Below are 10,093 nucleotides of genomic sequence, written 5' to 3' on the forward strand. Positions count from 1 at the left end.
AAAAAAAAATCAAGCCTTTAAAATATTCCTCTCTTAATTGGATTTCCTTTTAATGGAACTGAACTTGGAAGTACAAAATATCTCATCAACCTTACTTTCATTGAAACTACTATGTTGACCATCACCCCTGCACCACTGCCCTTTCATTGGTATAAGGGGGACATGGTACTCTGATTGCTTATTACATATTGTAGTATCAATTAGTTGAGGATATTCTGCTTGACACATTAATACTTCTCTCACATGAAACAAAGACTCCATTTAAATTTATATTTTCCTTATTCTAGTCCATCTTTAATTCTTGTCATTAATTGCATAAGTGCTAATGGCTGCAATGACATTTTCCTATGATTATTTGCTTTAGTTTCCTCTACATTTATATCAAGGATAGACATCTTATCTAGACTTTTAAAAATTAATCTGTAGTTATGACTTCAAAATATTAAAACAAAAAAACAACTCACTCAAAATTTTTCATGCCAATTTTTAAAACAATGGAGAAATTGTGTAGTTGCTCCCAAGCACCAACACAAGAATGCTGAGCATGGTTCATATCCTATCAGCTCTAGGGAGGTAAAAACTAAGAATCCACAGAGCAAAGTGGCTAGTTAGACTAGCCCTGAGAAATATCTGGGTCAAGTGAGAAACACCGTCTCAATAAATAAGATGGGGAATGATTGAGGAAGATGCCTGATGTCAGCCTCTGACCTCCACAACCACATGCATCTGAACCTGCACTCACATGCCAACACATATATAAACTTGCATACCCACATGCATGTATACCATACACACACATATATATGCAAAAATGTGAGAGAACATGGTGGAGCAATACGTGATTCTGGAAGTGATTATTTTGCCTGAGAGTGAGATAAGAAAAAGACATTATGGAAAACATATGTGAAATATTAACATCTGTTTATCAAGCTAGCAGAAGATAGCATAAGGCACTTTCTACCTTAATTATAAGTAACAGGATATTCATATACCACACATAAATCTTTGCCATGTAATGTTTCAGAGTTATATGAGTTGTTTATTTTAAGCAAAACTCCCTTAATTAGTAATTGTGTGTATCTCTGTGAAAGAGAATTAGAGAATCAAATTTGGATTCTTGGCAATTTAGAAAAATAATCCTTACCATTCTATCTATGTTTTTCTTGATTTCTGAGGTGATTTGAACAATAAGTGGTTTGATTTTTTTCTTTTTGCTTCTTTCTGCTATATTTTTTTCATGCAAAAATCAGAAACATGGAATAGCTGTAAATGAAAAAGACTTCACACAGCACCTTAGTTAAGGGATCAAAATGATCTCTCATCATCAATAGTGAAAAAAAAAAATCCTAGCCAAATGTCTCTTGATGCAACAAAATGTGAACAATACTTCAGTTCTGTTATGATTCTGACATGTATAATGTAACCAAATCTTCATTATGTGAAAATTCGAAGTGAACTAAGTTAGAAATACTATAAATCTCTGCTCTTCTCAAAGCATCTCCACAAGACAGCTGTGCTTCCATGTGGACATACAGAATATACTCATCTATGACATACAAGCAATGGTAAAGAAGGCAGAGAACAGTGTTTCAACTTTGAATACTGAGTAGACAGCTCTAAGTATTTCCAGAACAACAAAGCAAAAGGTAGTAGTTGATACATGTAGGATTGAAAGGTGACTAAGATAATGATGTTTATTTCCCACTTTTCACCTGAAATAATTTCTCTCTCTCTCTTTCATTTTTTAAATGTGTTTGAGACACAGTAAATGAAAACAATGTTGTCAGGCATAAAAATATATTACTGAATTTTGTTTAGTCTGCTCTAGACTAACTATACATTATGGCACCTTGAGCCTCTCCTGGTATTAACTAGTCAAAATTTCTCTTTTGGGACACTGCCTTGAGATTTAATTACTTGAATCTCTAACTTGACTTTAAATACCCCTAACATAAATTCAGATTTATACAGCTGTCAACAGAGGGCACTAATTCTAAGTAGACTTGTTTGCAAGTATTCTGTCAGTTAACAAAATAATAATTTTCATAGAATCTGCAGGAAACAATATGACAAGTAACCTCATTTACTCCTTAAACAATTAACACAATCACATTCTAAGGTTATACAATTCAAAGAAAGACTTCAACTCATGCATCTTCCCTCAAAATTTCTTAACTATTTAGTTAAGGAAATTGGACAGAAGAGGGAATATTTTAAAAGTTGTTTCATGGTGACAGAAGAGATGCAACATGATGCATCCAGAAAAAGAATGCAACAGATTTATAGTCAAATCATTTGCCTGCATGCTGTCTGCAAGTGCTAAATGTTTCACCAAAATAATAAAGCTTTTCAGTCTCAGAGCCCTCTAAAAAATAGTAATAATCTAGGAAAATATTTGTAAAAGTATATCAATACTAAATATACAATAGGTATTCAGAAATGTCTGTTAATATTATATTATTATTATTATACAAATAAACTTCTTCTAGCAAAACTCAACTTAATCATGAGACTATTTTACTTTATCTGTGGATATTCACATGAGTACATATGTATGCACATTGTATAAGTAATGGCTATATATTGATTGCTTCAATAAGTAATGATATTTAATTTGCTAGAACCAAATCTTAGAAATGTGAAACATGTTTTAGTTCATTAAAAACAAATAAAAGGTTAACTTTGTATTCAGTTTCAATTTTTTAAAAGATAAATATCTAGAAAGTGAAATTAAAACTGATAAAAGAATAAAAGTACATAGAAAAGAATGGAAAAATGAGGAAATAAAATGAATCAAATCTTTCCCTCCAAAAGTAAAGAGAAAACAAAAACTCGACTTCACTGTCACTCAATGGATAATGAATTTAAAATATTACCTTGTTTTGCCTATAAGACTGAGAGACATATTTAAAATGTCTGTGAGAAAAGTTGCCTAAGGGAAACTATGCATTTTTGAAGTGCTAACAATGAGAAATTTACAAAAACATAATTTTTAACCATAGGAGGCTATTTTAAAGATCAATCTACTAAATGAATACATTAAAAGATGAGAACTTTCATTATTGTGCTAAGATACACATGCACTGAATAATAATGGTAACCATGGAAAGTTTAATTTTACTGTAGTAGAAACAAAATTACAAAGTGATTATGTCTGCCTTGTTTCTTGTTTTAACTCTGTGATTTTTCTATAGCTGATGTTCAATAAATATGCTCAAATACTACATTAGATATTATTTTACAGCATTTGATTCTTTAAAATACATTCTAAATAAACTTTTGAGAAAAATCGGTTCAATTTTGAAATAACTCTTAGCATTGCTCAAACAAACTCAATCTATTGCAAATATTTTATGATTTTTATCAATAATTAGTCAAGGTTTATCTACCATCCTTGTTTTTATAAACTATATCATACCATTAGCCAAAGAAAATAGCAAATCACAAAATCACATTAGTTAATCCATTTCTCTTCAAAGTTCCAGAGTAATGTGGAAGTATAATGTTCATTAATTTCTATTAAAATTTAGTGAAAATTCACATATGTGTATAATAAAGAAACAGATAGAAAATATATTTTAATGACCAATCATAATCCAAATTCAGTTATTGCATTCTGACTCTTGGCAATTTAATTGATCAAGATAGACTCAGACAAAGTTTATTTAACTTCTTTAATAGAATTTTACTTAATGGATTTTTAATTTTAGTGGCATGTTATTAGAAATCAAAGTCAATTGAGATTCCTCCATATATAGATAAATATTTCTAAGAAGCCACTGGAAAGCTCACAGAATTTAGCAGGAAATTCAGGGGCAATGGTTCAGGAGAATGAGGGACCCATATTTAGTATAAATCACATGGTTAATTTCAGACACCATTAGCTTTCAAAGAGCCTGCATCTGGCTGTATACAGTCATCTCAATGAGGGAGATCTGTTCTTGAAAGGAATAAATGAAATACTTGGAGACATGTTTATTTGTCACTATTGAAAGGCAGTTGCTATTGACAAGTGATCATGCAGCTATATTACCTCAAATGCACAGAACAGGCTGTTGTGAGCAAGAATGATTTATCCAATATGTCAATTCTGTCTACACTGATAAATCAAAGGAAAATATCAAATGCAATTTCTGAAAATGTCAAGAAATTGGAAAACATAATGAATCTGCTCAACTCTCCTATTACTAGATTTGAAGAAAATGAAATGTTCCTGAAATGAAATTATGTATACCATCAAGGAAATGAGCTATGGTTGTAGAAACTGATTTTCATTCAGCTCCTACTGTAAAGCACTGAGGTTTATAAATGAGGACACAAAAAGATGATGGCTGGTCTGTATACTCTGAAATTCTGGGCATTATTACATTATCTAATCAGTCAAGGTTTCTGAAGCCAGGATCCAAGAGACACTGGCTCTCTGACTAAGGTGCAAGACAGCAGAAGTGTAGCTAATAGAACAATTCTCTAGAGGGTCAAATTTACCTTACCATTCCTAATCAATAAGAGTGATATTCTATGATATAATTATTATCCCTCAAACCAAATTGATAGGCATAAATCATTATAGTTATATATGAGTAGTGAGAGAAATTTGAGGAAGGTGATTGGCACATATATTTTCCTGTGAAAATCATAAAATAATTTGTGGTGTGAGATAATTTTTGACATAATTTGCAAGTGCTATCCTATCAAGACAAATAAGCTTGAGGCTGGGAATAATTTTCATGTGTAAGCCTAGCAAACATTTCAGTGTTGATGTTCATAGACACACTAGTATTTTGGCTGATGGAAACGTAGTATATTCTGGAATAATGCAGTTTCAACTAGTTGATGCAGAAAGAAACTCAAGTTTCATGACATAACATGATCTTTGTTCATGTTTGGATATATATGACATAGTTATAGATAGTATTGTAGTGGTTTAATTCCCCACAGATAGCCTGAGGTTCTTTTGGTTAAGCTTGAACTTGAATCTCCAGCAGGCAGTGTCCTGGTCTCTCTATCTTTGCTTGGATCTATGAAAATGAGCCAGCTAATTCCACTGTCGATCATGCTTCCCTTGGATTTTATAAGTCTGAAATAAACTCTTTGCCTCCATGAGCTGATTCTGGTCAGATTGTCTGTCCAACAAGGTGAAGATAACTACAACATTATAATTAGTACCAGAAGTGGTGTTTCTGTTTTGGTGACTATGACCATGTGGATTTGGTCTTTTGGAATGTGTGTGCTAGAATAACATGGAAGGATTCAGTATTTTGGATTGGAAAAGCCTTGCTGTGCTGTAAGCATAGTTTGATTGATTATTCTGTTAAGGGTTTGATAATTCTAAATGTAGAGAAAAATGTAGAATGTGAAGGCTTAACTTATGAAATTTTAAAGGTAAAGGGAGAACTTTGTTGGATCTGGGATACTTATGGAAAGGTTGGATACATTCTCCCACCACAACCCTGACCATGGCTACAGAGTTTGATCAAGATTGAATTTAAAAGTAATTAACTGGTGTGCTTGGTTGAAGTTATAGACCAGAAATATATGAAAAGTATATAGTTTATCATAGGTGAAATTCAAGCAAGTTCAAAGTTACCTACACAGAGACTAGCTTTAGGTTACAGAAGATACAATTTTTAAGCAGATTCCCATCATCAAGGGTGGGCCAACAGTTTTGCATTGAAGCAATGGAAATTATTCCCTGAGTGTGAGCCGTAGATGGCTCAAATGCATAAGAATAAAATTCCTAATGATAGGAGGTGATGTGAAAAAATATAGGTGAATGAGTATGCTGTTCTTCAAAGTAAAACTTTATTTCTCTCTGGGTTTACAAATTTGGCAGTGCCATTTACCTAATGCTTATCTTGAAAGGCATTAAAATGCAAAATGGGCCATGAAGTGTAACAGTTTTGTTTTTTGGAAGTAGACAATGGACAAAGTGAAGCGGGGTTAAAATCCCTGTGGAGGACAGGCTATGCCATTTTATGGAGCTAAGAAAATGAACCATGGTTTCCAGTTTAGAACCAAAGATGTTATGGATATGTCAGGACTGTGGAATGGCCCTGGGGAGCTGCTCAACCAGCCCAGCAAGGGGGTTTGGTTATGGATGTTGGACTTGAACTATGGTGTTTGATGTTTACCTGCTGGTTATTATTTTCATTGGTCCACTCTCCTCATTATTTTTACAGTGGAAATGTTTACTCTATGCCATTAGGTTTTGCAAGTAATAACTTGTGTTATGATCTTAAAGGACTCACAGTTAAGAGAGTCTTGAATCTCAGATGAGATTTAGAACTTTTGAGGAGTGTTAAAGTGCATAAAGGCTGTGAGAACCAGGGGAAGAATGTGGTGTTTTGAATGTGAATATATGTGCCCCATAGCCTGAGATATTTTTAATTAAGCTTACAACTTGAGTCACCAGTGAGCACAGCCCTGCTGGGAAAGACAGAAGTGGGGGGAGATCTTTTACTCCAGCCTTATGATGTATTCGGTGAAGTTTGGGCTCTTGGATGCTCATTTCTTCTGGCTGTTTTGTGGTCTCTCTCTGCTTGGATCTATGAGAGAAAGCCAATTTCTTCCACCACTGGTGGTATTTCTCCTAGATTCAGTATGTCTGACATAAACCCTTTCCTTCTACAAGCATCTTCTGTTCAGATATTCACCCACCAATGCAAATGTAGCTGCAACAAATATCAATTAAAGTGCTAGAGGAACATTTTTTTTGTTTCCTCGTCATTGCCATGTGAAGAGCCAGTACTTCATGGTCCTGCCAGTAGACATGTGGCCACACCACTTTACCTTGCTTTTTAGGTGATAAGGGGGATGAAATGGAGCAATTTGCATAAGGAAACTGGCACAGTACTGGGTACACAACAATGAGGCGATACAGAAAACACTACTAACACCGCATGTTAACATTCTGTGCACTTTCAGACAAAAGAAATTGAGAAAACTCTAGAATCAGAAGGATCACACACCACCTTTCTCCCCAAAATATGGCCATTGAGAAATGCTCTGGTTTATCTCCCATGAAAGTAGGTCCTAAGACTCTCGTATGACTATTGACACATCATATACTCAGAGGAAAAGAATGAAGGCATAGAGCAGACTAGAAAAATCTTCAGAGAACTTGCTGAATTTCTGCTAATTTACTATTAGCTCAAACCCTATTCTCCAGCCACATTTGTTTGAGAGTATACATAACAATTGTTTTCCTTTGCCTTTGGCATTTAATTCTTGAAGGCACCCATGTCAAATGTTGGTCAAATGTATTTTTATGATATTTTGCTTGTCAACCTTTTACTATAGGGATGTTATCCTTAAACTTCATGATGGATGAAGGGAAAAACTTACTTTTTTTTTAGTTTGTTCTCTACATAGATGATGATCATGGTGATGGTGCTCTTGATTCCTTCATTAGAAGAAACTACTTTATAAATTTTAATGAAATAAAGTATTTATGGATTAAAAAGTAAAAAATACAATAGCTAAATAAATATAGTTAATATTAGCTCATGAATAATATAAGTAATTTATAACTGGCAATTCAAATTAGAAGAATAATAAAAATATGTTTAAAATAATTAAGATGAAAGGCTCATAAAAAGAATAGCATGAGACCAGTTTAAAATAAATAGATTTAAAGCCATTCAAGTATAGAAGATTCGATGCATATTCAGAATTGTTAAAAGTATTATTTTCAAGCCATAACATCTAAATGAGGAAGCAAAGAGGTCCCTGAGAGACATGGATACCATTAAAGCAAGGACTGTCCTTTATCACTGTCTTCTGAGGTTCAAGGATCTTTGAAGGAGTCTCCAAGCAGATATCATAATTAAAGAGAGCAGAGACTAAATTTTGGGTAAGTAAAGAGGCTTAGGGTTGGCTGATAGATTTATTGTAAACATTACTATTTCCTATACTACAGGATATTTTACTCTGTCACTCCTACCAAGATATGGTGGGTATAAACTAGCTCCTTCCAAATTATATGGTGTCTAAATTGCCAACATAGAATAGTGACAAAACATGACATAATGGGTCAGTTCAACAGTTGGGCCTATTACTTGTAGGTTTAGTAAGTGTTATTTGCACTATCTTATATAATGGGTGAAAAAAAAATAATCAAATGCAGTCATTTAGTTAAAAATTTGAGTTATGACTTGATGATTTTTGCATTCAATGAAACATTAGATCCAGTAAAAGTTGAATGGTAAGAGAAAATGCTGAACAGATCAATATAATTTTCTAACGTGGAGGAATTTGTGACAGGAAGATAGGGCTAAGTAGATGTCTGAATGCTTTTTCCACTGCTTATCATTCTCCCAGGAGGTTTACTTCCTTTTGTATCTGGTACTCCTTATCCTCTTCTTTTTCCTTCCCATCCTCCTCCTACTTTTTTCTTGACTTAGCACAGTTCCAAGAAGGATTGGGGGAAAAAAAATCAAGTTCAACAAGGAGACTATCCTGAGTTTTAAAATTCTTCCGTTCAAAGTTGTGGAGACAGGAAGAAGCTAAAGATATTTTGTTTGCTTGATATCACTAACCAATTCTTTGAAAAACATGATAAAGCACATATAAAAGAAAATACTAAAAGGTTCCTGTGTTTTCTTTTGTGACCCAAAATATTTAAGTCAAGATTTAAACTTAATGTTGAAATTCTTAAGCTGATAACAAGGTCATATACTAAGAATGCCTTCATGACATAGTCATTGCATTAGAGTTGACTGTTAAGTGAGTTGATGGCTCCATAAAGATCCCTACCACAGATGAAGTTTGTGGGTATGCTTTCCTCAAGAAAAAAAAAAAAAAACACTGATGGAAAAATAAGTTTATGAGAGAGAAATACTGGAGGCATTTGTTGTACATAGGGAGCCAAGGAGAGCTGTGTGCTAAAATGTACACATCTCATCAACAATGGTAACGTGCTTTTCAGAAAAGGATACTGAAAAGAAAAATTGATATATTTAAAACAGTAAAGCTTTTCTTCCATATACACATAATACTGGCAATTTATTGGCTATTACTTGTAATACAAGTTACCAAAAAAAAATTTTAATTTTTTGTGTACATTGACTTTGAAAAATAAGTAATGAGAGAGAATATTAGGAGCTTATAAAAGTAAAAAAATACACATTCCTTAAAATATAATTCTACAAAATCAGAAAACAGTTAACTTGAGATTAATAAATTTTTAAATCAATATGTAGTAACAATTTATTGAAAAATGTGAAGCTTGTCTATAAATCATGTAAAGATTGGGTTTCTTTATTTCACAACTGCATGGTTTCTCTGATATAGGAGACCATTTGCTTAATATGTTGACATTTTTCATAATGAATATTATGACTAAGGTATCAGAAAAATCTCATGTAAGAATGAATAATCCAAGCTGCAGAGATGGCTTAGCATTTAAGCACTTGCCTGTGAAACCTAAGGATCCCGGTTTGAGGCTTGATTCCCCAGGACTCATATTAGCACAAGGAGACATGCATGTCTAGAGTTCATTTGCAGTGGCTGAAGGCCCTGGCACACACATTCTCTCTATATCTCTCTCTCTGCCTCTTTCTCCCTGTCTGTTGCTCTCAAATAAATAAATAAAAATAAACAAAAATTTAAAAAAGAATGAATTATCCTGTAATCATGATTCAAGTTTTAAGTTCCCATGTGTTATGTCCTCTTTTCAATAACCATTCTCATTTTAGTATTAGCTAGGGACAACTTATTAACAAGAAATATAAAATACATAATGCAAAAATCACAGAATGATTCTAGCACTGCTTGTAATGGTGTATTTATTTTGATATTTCTATGAAAATTCAACCACATTTATAAAGATAACAATTTTTCTTAAGATGTAGTCATCTTGCCTGTGACTACAAAATTCCTGAAAGTAGGTTGTTATCACATTGCTTTATATAAATATACTTTAGTGTGAATTGGGCAATGAAATGTGGGTTTTACTGTATGTAATTTTTCAGAAATTATTCTCCCTATGTTAAGTCATAGGCTAGGATAGAACATATCAGAAAAAGAAAGCAGATGGTGCTTTAGGGAGATGAAAATCATGGCTTTTGGGCACAGATCCATGGTTATAGAACGA

The sequence above is a fragment of the Jaculus jaculus genome, chromosome 4 (assembly GCF_020740685.1).
Source record: "Jaculus jaculus isolate mJacJac1 chromosome 4, mJacJac1.mat.Y.cur, whole genome shotgun sequence".
In the NCBI taxonomy this organism is placed as follows: domain Eukaryota; kingdom Metazoa; phylum Chordata; class Mammalia; order Rodentia; family Dipodidae; genus Jaculus; species Jaculus jaculus.